Here is a 12,210-nt window from a genome sequence, read left to right as displayed (position 1 = left end):
AAGTTCTTTCCTTGTCAAGCCCTGAATCAGAAAACTTCAAGTATGAACACACTTTGGAGTATATTTAGTTCAAGCCCTTCATGTTACAGATAAGAAATCAGAAACTGAAAAAGGAAAAGTGGCTTGTTCACGTCACCCAGCTACTTTGTGGCCAAAGGGGTAGGACCCAAGAGGCAGAGAGGCATTTGGGCAGATGGACCTAATACCCCCATCAGCACACTTACCATATGTCTGGAGATTTTCAGTAAGTGTGTCCACATCAAAGTGCAACTGGCTTTCTACAAAGTTTCTTATAAATTTGTTTCCTAGAGCTTCCTTAGAAAATAATATAGCTTAAAAAAAATAATTGCAAAATTTCCTCTTGTTAAATAATACTTATTAGGCTTATTGCTTATTATTACTTTATTCAAAATTTCATTATGCAGAACAAAGGCACAAGGTGAATCCACTTAGAGGTTCTAAAACATCCAATAAATAACAGGATAACATTTGATTAGGACTTTACCTTGAAAAATGTAACAGTTATCTAAGTTTAGGTTAGAATTGCCATTATGCCACTAAGAGTGTAAACAAAGAATGAGCTTAGTGGTGACAGTCATCTCTTGAATGAATTGTCATTTATATCCTTTAATTGGCCTTCAATCTCCAGCCCTAAAATCTATTTTTCACGCTGCTTCCAGAATTAAAGTTTTGAAATACAGATGTGAAAATGTCATTCCTCTGCTGAAAACCTTCAATAGTTCCAATGTAATGAAGTCAAAATATCTTTCACATTCTTGCTTCATCTACCTTTCTAGTACTTTTTTTCTCCCATTTGCCAACCTCTTCCCAAAATACACACACATGCACGCACACTCCCCTGTGCTCTTAGCACACAGGTTCACTTGCAGTTTCTCAGACATGCTGTTTCGTTTCTTTGAAAATGCTTTCGTCCTGTGCTGTCCAATATGGTGGCCACCAGCTAGAGGTGGCCACTAAGCATTTGAAACATGGCCCGTCCGAAGTGAGATGTGATGTCGATGTGAAACAAACAATGAATTTCACATACTTTGTACCAAAAGTTAATGTCAAATATCTTATTAATACTCTTTCATTAAAAATTGTTACATGTTGAAATGATAATATAGTACGTATGTTGGGTTAAATAAAATATAATATTAAAATTTAAAGAAAAGAAGTGGTGACATTTTGGCAATTTTTTCTAACAAAACTATATGCTGATCTTTTACTTTCTATCAGATCCTCTCCTTTCCTTTCCATTACCTTTTCCACAGGACAGTTATGAAGAGGGGGTGACGGTGGCAAAAACACTGAAAAGGGACTTCAGCACTTCCCAGACTCCTCTCAACCCTCTGACATTCACGTCTTCATTGCTGGAAGCATCATTCACTGCATAATTGGCACCATTCCTCTCTCATCATTGACGGTTCTAACTTTACCTCATTTGACAACGGTTTCACTATGGAGAATTCTCCAAAATTATTCTCATCGCCTTACTGACCATTTGCGTCTTCACTGTGCGGGTGGCGTGCGTGTGCATTCACTTGCATCGTGCTGCCACGGGCCTGCAGCACCCGAGAGCCAGCAGGAAACTGAGAAGCCAAACACTGATGCACCAGGCACCGCGCCAGGGCCAAGCAGGCGGATTAGCTTTGGAATGTGCACGTTCCTCAGAGAGAATTTATACAAGAGTACTTCAAAAAGTTCAGGGAAAAATACAATTAAAAGATAATACAAATCTTTTCATAAATTTTTTGAAGTACTCTATTATGTTATCCAGACTTTGTTTCACCACATAACTTTATAACACGGGATTCTCAGATTAGGAATTTTCAAGTAATGTACCTTCTGTACTTAGCTCTTTTATTTCTTATGTTTGCCTCATTACATATGATGATTCTATCTCATCTCATCTAAGGATGAGAAGATATGAAACCTGGGCATGAGTTATTTGCCAGACAATGTGCAGGGTACTTTATTATGCATTATGTCACCAAATCTCAATAAGATGCTCATGAGCAAATTACTGTCGCCTTTTACTGATGGGAACAAGAAGCAGAGCAAAGTCATGGGTATCACACAAAAGCACCAACGACCCCATCGGTGGCAGAACCAGGCCTCAAACACAAGTGTCGACCCTTCTACAAACCCAAAGACACAACAAGCTTTTCCTAAACATGACCCCAATGTGACCAAATAGAGTAAAAACTTATGACATTTTATCCTATGTAAGATAGAAAGTTCTTCCAAATGATTGAACTTGTGATTTTAATTTCTGATGTGACTCCTACAGTCATGACAGGACCCAGCTAACCTATGCTATTCTCAAGGAGCTATAGCATTAGGCACTGCTTTCTGCTCTCACAGTACTTTGAATATTCCCAGTTTGGCACTTATAATATTGCATGTAATTATTTGCAGTTGCAGCAGAGACTTTATCAAAACCTAAACTATTTATTATCTGGCACATTATGGAAAAACTTTGCTGATCTCTGGTTTAACAAACTAATCCATGAGCAAACAAGTTAAAGAAGAGTATTACAATAAGAGCCAATGCGTACAGGCTGCCGTGAGAATGAGCACCGCAGCTCTTCTAATACAAGGAAGGACACTGACCAGGGCCCCGCTGCTGTGCTCTGAGTCCATCTCAGCCTGTCCCAAGGCCACGGCTCCCACGGGCTGACAGTGCCACCACAGCAGGCACACCCTTCAGAGCCACTGGCCTCCGCTGAGCCAATGCAGGACTCCCCCACTGATCACTGACTTTAGCTCCATGACTCCCGCAGTCTTTGCCCAATGTTCATTAAATTGCCAGCTAACCAGCTAGCTGTGCCATCAGTGCCACCACTCATGCCCAGCAGCTGCTGCCACACCTGGCCTGGGGAGTTGGCGGTGGGGCCAGCTCAGGGCCATGCAAGCGGGCACAACCCGAGCCCACAAGCACCCCAGCTTCGCTGTGCTATTCATGAAGCATGTTGGCCAGGAGCATGGACCCCCAGTAGAGAATGGTTCTTTGCATCAGAAGGAGTCAGTCAATGACAATGACTCTGAGCCCTACCTTTCTGGACAGTCAAATCAGAGTAAGAGTTACCCCTTGATGAGCGATCCCTACCTGTCCGGCTGGTGCCCGCCGCCCACGGATTTCCTCATTCTCAGGTGCCTGGTCCACCTCAGGGGACCCTCCAATTCCATAGCTCACCACCTGCAGACAGCGCAGTAATGAGGATGATCATCTCATGCGTGACGCTGTTTTGTGGCAGCCCGGAGACCTGGGGAACAACATCTATCAGGAAAGGTTTAATTTTCCCCCCAAAGCCCCTGTGTTCTCAAGATGGGAGACAAGTGGATCTCAAGGGCAGCAGACTCAGAATCCAGCACATGGACGCAGCTACCTTACCTGCCGGGCCGCCTGGGTGGCACGGTGGTTGATGGCCAGACAGATTTTCACAGCAACACACTAAACAAGGCCCCTGGGATGAACAGCCTGGAGCAGGGCATGGTTGGCCTGAAGATCAGGGATGCTACCACCTCTGCAGTCAAAATGGTGGGCTCCGTTGTCAACAACGTGGTGCTGACTGGTGTCCTTTCTGCAACAGTGGGACAAATGTAACATGCCAGTTTCAAAACCGACCTCATGGACGGCCATTGCCAGCAAGCCTGCCAAACCCAGCCTAAGATGAAAGCAAAGACTGGGCCTGTGATGGGAGGCACACTGCCCCCTCCACCCCTAAAGCATAAATGGACATCAGCATCTGGGATAACAAGGGGCTGCTGCCAAGGCCCCAGGCCCCCAGCAGACACTGGTCCCCTCAGACTGTCCCCCAGCCCCAGCTCAGCCTCTCCCAGCCCAGCCTCCCCCATCAGCCCAACCATAATATCAGAGCCCTCAGCAGCCACCCCAAGCCGCTGGGTCGTCCCTCACAGCAGAAGGGCAGCATGTGGGCAGAGTGCAGGGACCAGCAGCGCGAGTGACGGTCCTGGAAACACCCCGCCCAGCTCTGCCCCGAGTGCAGACTCGCACCCCATCCTTGAGAAGCTGAAGGCTGCCCACAGCCCTAATCCTAAAGACTGTGACTGGAACCTGAAAAGCGGGGTGTGTCCACCATAGAGAGCCACGCCGAGGACGACACCCGTCACTCCAGGAAGTGCCCCAGTCGGTGGAGCACTGAGCGCGGCGACAGGCGCGCGGACAGCTTTGCGCTCCGCTCCGCGAGTGACAGGGCCCGCTGCCGGCTGCTCGGCGTCCACGGGATGGCGTTTCTGTGGGGCGGCCGAGAGGAAGTCGCCCCGGACCAGGCACCAGTGCTGGAGTCTGGTCTCAGGACGAGAGGAAGGGGAAGCCCGACGTGAAGTGGATTTTTGTCAAGGTCGCGCCCAGCAGCCAGGAGAATAACGACCAGGAGCGGTCACGAAGTCCCGCGACTCCCAGATGTCCTCGGAGGAAGCAAAGCAAGCGCCGAGAATCGTCGCCTCCGAGGAGCACCGCCTCCATCTGCGACGCTTTTGTCACCAGGAGCGGCGCCGGGAGGGGCGGGAGCAGGAGGCGCAGGGGACGCAGGATGGAAACAGACAGCGGGGAAACCGGCTTCTCACGTTTCAACATCTGACTTTGTAAAACGTTTGCAAATTGTGTGCTCGGTGCTGTCCCTGCCTCGCCCGGCGTGTCGCCCGCGTTACCTTCTTTGTAGTTTATTTTTGCCCAAATGGATCCACGTGCACTTGTACTTTTTCTAGGTATTACTTGATATTGTAGAACTCACTAATAAAGGGGTATTTTTTTGAGCTTATCAATCAGACTGATCTAATTTGAAATATAAGTATCCTCAAAAACAAATAGAACAAAAAGCCTTATACATCCCAAAGGTTTTGTTTTTAAAATTTTGGCAGAAATTATGCTCTTGTTCTTACACCCACGGTCACTTAGTATCTCTATTTGAGACTTGGTATTTCTTTTCCCTTTATTGGTTTATAGCAAACACAAGAAACCATTTAGAGTGTCCTGTGAAATCTCTTCCAAACACTGAAGTCAAAGTTAGTGATCACCTTGTTCAGCTGGTTTTTATTAACTATGTTATCTGTCTAAAGGGCTAATCTGCCCATTTGGTTTTTTACTAGACAGATAAATTTTAAAATTCAAATCTGGTGAGCATGATTTTGCTTTCTTGGAAGAGTGTCCTTTCATAATCGGTGGCCTGCACCAAGCGGCTGCTGTGTCCCTCACCGGCCCACTGTCTGATCCATCTGAGTGGTGATGGGGTTCAACATGCAGAGGATTTGGAAGACGTTTTAGGTCTGGTTCCGTGTTCAGGCATTCTTAGTTGTTTGCACATCATTTTTAATTTCCCCCTTTTACTTCACTCGAGAATCCTAATGCCATCTTAAGTTTTCGTACCAATAATACTGAGCTTTAAATGTAGGATCTTGTAGTACAGTGTGGTGCTTGACACCCCCAATTGTGAATTTCACTGTGTGTGTCTAATCTTTTTCTTCCTGTTGAATGGGTAAAAAAATGCAAAAAACAAACAGAAAAAACTTTTAGAAAATGAGTTTGCTGTCATGTTTTGTGGAATGAGAGACCATTGAAGAACTTGCCACCAACTGGAGTTTGAGTTTAAGCATGAAAATGGTGCTGACGCCTGATGCTCTAGCACACCGAACCTTCATGTGCCATTGTAGAGGATCTTCCTGTCTTAGAGAGCAGATACCCTGAAAACTATTTACTCCAAAAGACTCTCTGAGTCAAAGTTTAAGCTGTATTATTTAGACTTGTATTTAGAACGTGTCACTTTCTCTGAACTGTTACTGCCTATATAGAGTCATGGACAACATTGGATAACTTTCCTCTAGGAGAATACAAGCCTTAATAAACAACACCTATTTAGAAAAAAAAAAGTCGAGGATACTCTAATTTTGGTTTTGGTTTAATTTCTCCATATATGATGATAACAATCTTTGCCCTCAGCCTAACTCTAATACATCCCCAAATCTACTTGTCTACTTGATATTTCCTCTAAAGACATCCCAGATTCAACATGCCCAAAGTAATCCACCAGCTGTGCCCCACTGTGCCTCCAGACTTGTGTTGTAGCATGTTTTATTCCCCAATTTATGGGATTCCCAATGAGATAAATAAGAAAATCATCCTATTGCTTTTTGCTGGTTTTTTGTAATTCCTAAACTTGTCTGTAACCTGCCCTCACCTTCTCACTCTCCCTGACACTGCCATAGCCACAGTCAAGCTCAAATTCCTCAGCTTCACTCTCCAGGACCACGGTCACGGCTTCCTCATCTACCTCGAGGCATGCACAGGTTCATTGTGTCCTAAACCACAGAAAAAAATTCTGACATGCAAACCTCACCATCTCACTCTCCCCTATAAGACTGATCCATTACTCTCTATCACCCATTTAGGGTTAAGGCCTTCAACAACCTGGCTTCTATCTCTTTGGTTCCATGCTGGAGTTGTACATATATGATTGCCTCCCCAACATTTTAGAAAAGCACCAAGTTTCCATCTGTAAATCTACATGCTTCTGGGGAAGCTGCCTCTACCCCTGCCCTGGAATGGAATATACAACTTAACCACAGAAATACTACTTTAAGAATGGGCATGTGACCTCTGCTAGTCGAATCAGAATGGATCCAGGACTATTGCTGGAAACGCTTGCATGAAGGTTCTGCACAGTGAGGGAGAAGGACAGAAGCCTGGAATCCTAGAGCTCAATTCAGCACGAGGAAGGAAGCCAGCTGAGAGCAAAGGCCCTAGGATAAAACCATGAACCTCCACGTGAAACTATGTTGGAGGCTGTTCCCTTGGGCATTTTCAATTATGGGAGTAAATAAATTCCCTCCATTATTTAATATAGTTGAACTGGAATTTGTATAAATAAGTAGATACTCCATATTCATGGACTGGAAACCTCATTATTGTGAAGATGTCAATTCTTCCCAACTTGGTCTATAGATTCAACACAATCCCAATGAAAATCCCAGCAAGCTGTTTTGTAGCTATTGAAAAACTAATTCTAATGTTTATATGAAAAGGCAAATGACCCAGAATTGTCAACATGACATTGAAGAAGAACAAAGTTGGGGACTGACACAGCCAGATCACAGGACCCACTACAGAGCTACAGGACAGTGCAGTGTCAGTGAAATAACAGACGTGCAGATCATGGGACAGAAAAGACTGCCCAGAAATAGAACCACGCGAATACAGGCAACTGATCTGACACAGAAAAAAAAGCAATTCAGCGGAGAAAGGATTGTCTCTCAACAAATTGTGCTAGAAAAATTGGACTTCCACATGCCAAAACAACAACAAAAAATCTAAACACAGCCCTTCACACCTGTCATAAAAATTTTCTCCAAGACAAGAGTTAAACACCATACCATAGGGCTGGCCAGTTAGCTCAGTTGCTTAGAGCACAGCCTTATAACCCCAAGGTCACAGGTTTGGATCTCCACACCAGCCAGACACCATAAAAATTTAAACTTAAAAAATTGAATAAATAAACACAGTACCATAAAACTTCTGTAAGGAATTATAGGAGAAAATTTGGGGTATAACCCCAAAAGCACATTACATGACAGAAAAAAAAAGCGATTTTAGACTTTATTAAAATTTAAAATTTCTACTCTGTGAAAGACAGTGTTAAGAGAATCCAATGACAAGCCAAAATAAGAGAGAAAATATTTGCAAAACACATATATGATGAAGAATTTGCATCCCAAAATACAAAGAACTCTTAAAACTCAACCATGAGAAAATAGCCCAGGGTTCCATCCCATCCTGGCCAGCCACATAAAAGAAAACAGCCCAATTAAAACATGGGCCTAAAAATCGAAACACCTCATGAGGAAGACACAGGAATGGCAAATTAGGATATGAAAAGATCTCATCACTTGTCAGCAGGGAGCTGCAGATTACGACAGCAAGGAGACGCAACTGCACACCCACTAGAATGGCTGAAATCTAAAACACCGACAAGGCCACGAGCTGCGAGGCCTGCAGAGCAGCAGGGACACTCTCATTCATTACTGGTGGGGATGCAAAGTGGCACAGCCACTGTGGAAGGCAGCTTGGCACCGTCCTGCAAAGGTAAACGTCGTCTCACCATTCCACCAGCAACCTTATTTACCCAATTGATTTGAAATCTAATTCTCCCACAAAATCCTGCAAAAGAATGTTTATACCAGCTTTATTCAGAATTGCCTAAAACTGAATGAATAAGCAGATTGTGGTCCAGACATACAATGAAATATAATTCAGTGATGAAAAGAAAGCCATGAAAAGACATGAAGGGATCTTCAGTACATGTTATTAAGTGAAAGAAACCAGTATGAAAAAGTTACATGTTGCTTGGTCCAACTCTACGACATGCTGGAAATTCAAAACTATAGAGACAGTCAAACAGAAGTCACCAGGGGTTCTGAGAGAAGAGGGATGACAGATGAACAGGTGGAGAACAGGGGATTTTTAGTAGGTTAAAATGTGTTTTCTTTTACTATAGGTCCGATTCCATAACCACACCTTGTATTTCACACTCTAGGACCAGCAAACTAATGTTCTTCTATGAGTATTTTTCTTAAGGCTGTATTTATTCACTATTCATGTTGTTGACTGAAATTAAGGCTGTGGAGGCAGAAATTTTATGAAGTTTATCAGGAGTCAGTTGTGAAGATCATCTTCCAGAAACACCATTCCACAAAGTCAGAGAAGTGCTCAGAAGTTTATCATAAACAACGAAGGCTTTATAGTCAGAAAAAGGCTGAAGAGAGCAGAAACAAAGAGCAAAGAGTGGATTGGTCATTTCAAAGTTACTTTGCTTGTAAGGTAGAGACAGGGGCAGAGAATAATGGAAAAATAGCTGATTAATTAACATCAGGTTGGTTCTGGCTATCTCTTCTGTGTAAGGATTAAAGCAGAGGGAGACGTCACTATCATACCTATTGAAGATTTAAACTGGCTTGTTTTGGAAATTGGCTGTTCTCTCTTTCTCCTGACTTCTCGGGTCAGACCACAACCTAAGTGAGATGGAATTAGCAGGAGTGACTCCACTTTGGTTTTTTTTAGTCTGGTCTGCTGGAGCCTAGTGCAGGAACATAGTTCAAAACAATGACCTCTGATAATTTGTGTTTAACAATATATTCATCCTGTGATATTGTAAAAATATATATTCAGTCTTTTTACCATATCCTGCCATACAACTCCTAAAATCCTTCGAAACTCCAAGGTGCTGTCTTTTTGTATGATAACGAGTTGAGTTGACTGATGGCTGGCAGTCCCTAGGTAGTTTCAGGATGGGGGCTAGTACCAGAAAGACCAAGGTGGGACTTTCAGTCCTACCCCCAACCTCCAGGGAGGGGAGAAGGGCTCTAGGTTAAGTTCAACAATGGCCAATGACTTAATCAATTTGCCTGTGTAATGAAACCTCCATAAAAACCCAAGAGGCCTGGGTTTGAACAGCTTCTGGATGGCTGAGTGCATGGAGACTCCTGGAGGATGGCATGCCCTGGGGAGGCATGGAGCTCTGTACCCATTCCGTCATACCTCATCCTATGCATCTCTTCATCTGTATCCTTTGTAATATCCTTCATTTAAAAAAAAACAGAAAATGTAAGTATGTGTTTCCCTGAGTTCTGAGTCATTCAAGCAAACTAATAGAACCCAAGGAGGGAATTGTGGAAACCTGGGTTTACAGCTGGTTGGTTAGAAGTTCCAGAGGCCGGGACTTGCAACTGGCATCTGCGATAGGGTGCAGTCTTGGGGACTGAGCCCTCAACCTGTGGGATCTGACACTACCTCCAGGTAGAGAGAGTCAGAATGTAATTAAATCAGAAGATACCCAGCTGGTGTCTGCTGCAGAATTAATTGCTTGCTTGCTGGTGGGGAGAAATCCCCACACACATGGTCACAGAAGTCTGTCTAACGTGTTGCTGATAGTGCTGCAACAGCAGAGGAAAACACACGGTTTGTGTGTGCACGTGTGTGTGTTTTCCCACTCATGCTAATTTACTCAAGAAATAATCTTTAAGCACTGTGCCAAAAGCCAGGCACTACTCTATGCTAAACGTTTTTGTATATCTTTGAGCATAATTCATTCCTTACTGTTACTTCTTTCTCTATTGGTGATACAGCATTAGCCTATTTAACACTGTAAACTTTTCCCAGTCGTCAAGTGCTCTGAAAACACGTGCATACCTGTCCCTTCAGGAGTCAGATCATCCTTTGATATTATTGTCTTATGTGAGCTTCCTGTACAATTAAATATTTCGCCATATAGTGCAATTAGTTGTTTACATCTCTTCTGTAAGCTTAAATTAGGGGGCATTGTTATTAAAATGATCTTGTAAATATATAATCACGAGTTAAAACCTTGTGAAACACACAGGATTCAAAGAAATACACTTTAATATTAGTTTTGTGGGGGCCAATGAAATATATAAAATTATTCAGAGACCTTTACATGTAAAGAAGAAACAGGGACTTATCTTAAAAACCAAAGTCTTGCAAAATCCAATCAAGTGAGCAACTTGTATGGACGGTAGCGTTCTGTAAAAGACTCGAGTTAGGTGATAAACATAACATAATCCAGGGACACGACCTGGCTCCTGAAGTTATGGAGCAATCCACATGGAAACTATAAACAGGGCTGAGGATTGTGGACGAGACTGTGACGTCTCAACCACAATCTCCTGTGTGCACAGAAGGTCACTTTTTCCTGCCTCGTGCCTGTGCGCCGTTCACGCTCGCTCTTTTTGATTAAATAGACTTATTTGTCACTGTCTTTCAGGTTCACAGTGGTACTGAGTGGGAGGCACAGAGTCCCTTCTGCCCTGTGCCCACCGCCTGCACCCGCTGCACCCCGGCGCACACTAGATGGATGAGACTGCCTTGGTCACGTGGACCGTCTTTCCTCGTGGGGAAGCGTCTTGTCAGTGTCAGGAAAAGTCTAAACGTTTAGGAGAATCAAAATCTCACCTCCTGGGGGTCAGGAACACGCCGGCCGCCGGGCACTTTTGCCTCCGCGGGCGCAGCCTCCGGCCCGGGCCTGGCTCCTCCCGGCGCTGGGGACAGCGGGCGGCTCCGCGGTGACGCCCGGGCTTCTGGAGCTGGCAGCAGGCCCGGGTGCCGCAGGGGAGGAGCAGTGGGTCCCCAGCCCCCTGGGCTGTCCCGGGAGGAGGATGGAGCCCGAGGAGGGGAAGTTCACGAGGGGCTGGAGTGAAAGGAGAATTGGGCGCTGTCCGGGCGTATCTGAGAACCGAGAACCGGGACAGACGCACGGAACGTGGGTTGACGCTCTCACCGTCGCTGAGATGCCAGGGGACTGGAAGATGCCGTCAGTGCAGGAAGGACGACGGAGGCTGGAAGTTCCGGATGCGTCCGCGTCGCCCGTGTCTTCAGCCCGCACGTGCGGCGTCTGCAGCCACTGAGGCGGGTCTCCCGGCGGTGCAAAGGCCCGTCCCTTCCTTCCCCAGCGACGCCGCGTGGCCCCGCGGCGCACGCCCGGGACCCTCCCGCCGCCTGCGACCTCTTGGGACGCGCTTCTCTGTCTTCCTCGGCAAAGGTCTGCTTCAAATCGTCTTTTATTTAAGTGTAAAATATTTTAATAAGCCAAAGCCACATGGAATTTTCTTCAGCGGCCTTAACGACGCCCCCCCCATCCATTTCTTCACAGCGTTTTCCGGTTTTTTGTCCATCTGGCGTCACTGTGGTTTATTTTGTCAGATGGAATTACTCGTGTGTGCGTTTCCCCCTAAATTGTTTTCTCGTTTACAGCATTAACATATTCAACAAATCCTTCTGTGATAGGAATCAATGAAAATTATTCTCGGTATTAAATAAATCCAGCCGTCCTAAAACTTATTTTGCAGGATCACAATTTTAATTCATAAATTGCAGATTTGGGCGCTTTCCGTATGTTCTAACAACTATTTTGACGAACTTAATTTGCTATTTTGGGGAATTCGTCAACTCATTTGTCTGATCACAACTGGTATTATGTCACTAGCTGCCTGATTTCCCCTATAATTCAATAGTACTTTAACATGAAGTGTGACTCTACAGAGTTGATGATTTTTAGGGAAATATTGTGTGCAAAATGCATGTAGTGAATACATCTTATATATGCATGAATTTCTTTTCTTATTTACATATATACATGAATTTCTTTTATTTATTTTTAATGTGCAAAATAAGTTGGTCTA

The 12,210-nt window shown here is 44.6% G+C and overlaps 1 pseudogene; it reads left to right on the top strand.

The window, feature by feature from the left end:
- The first annotated feature begins 2,911 nt into the window (after positions 1 to 2,911).
- Positions 2,912 to 11,436, top strand: LOC134384440 (YTH domain-containing family protein 1-like; annotated as a pseudogene).
- Positions 11,437 to 12,210: the final 774 nt, after the last annotated feature.

This window comes from Cynocephalus volans, chromosome 8 (assembly GCF_027409185.1).
Source record: "Cynocephalus volans isolate mCynVol1 chromosome 8, mCynVol1.pri, whole genome shotgun sequence".
In the NCBI taxonomy this organism is placed as follows: domain Eukaryota; kingdom Metazoa; phylum Chordata; class Mammalia; order Dermoptera; family Cynocephalidae; genus Cynocephalus; species Cynocephalus volans.
This window is presented reverse-complemented; position numbering and strand designations above follow the sequence as displayed.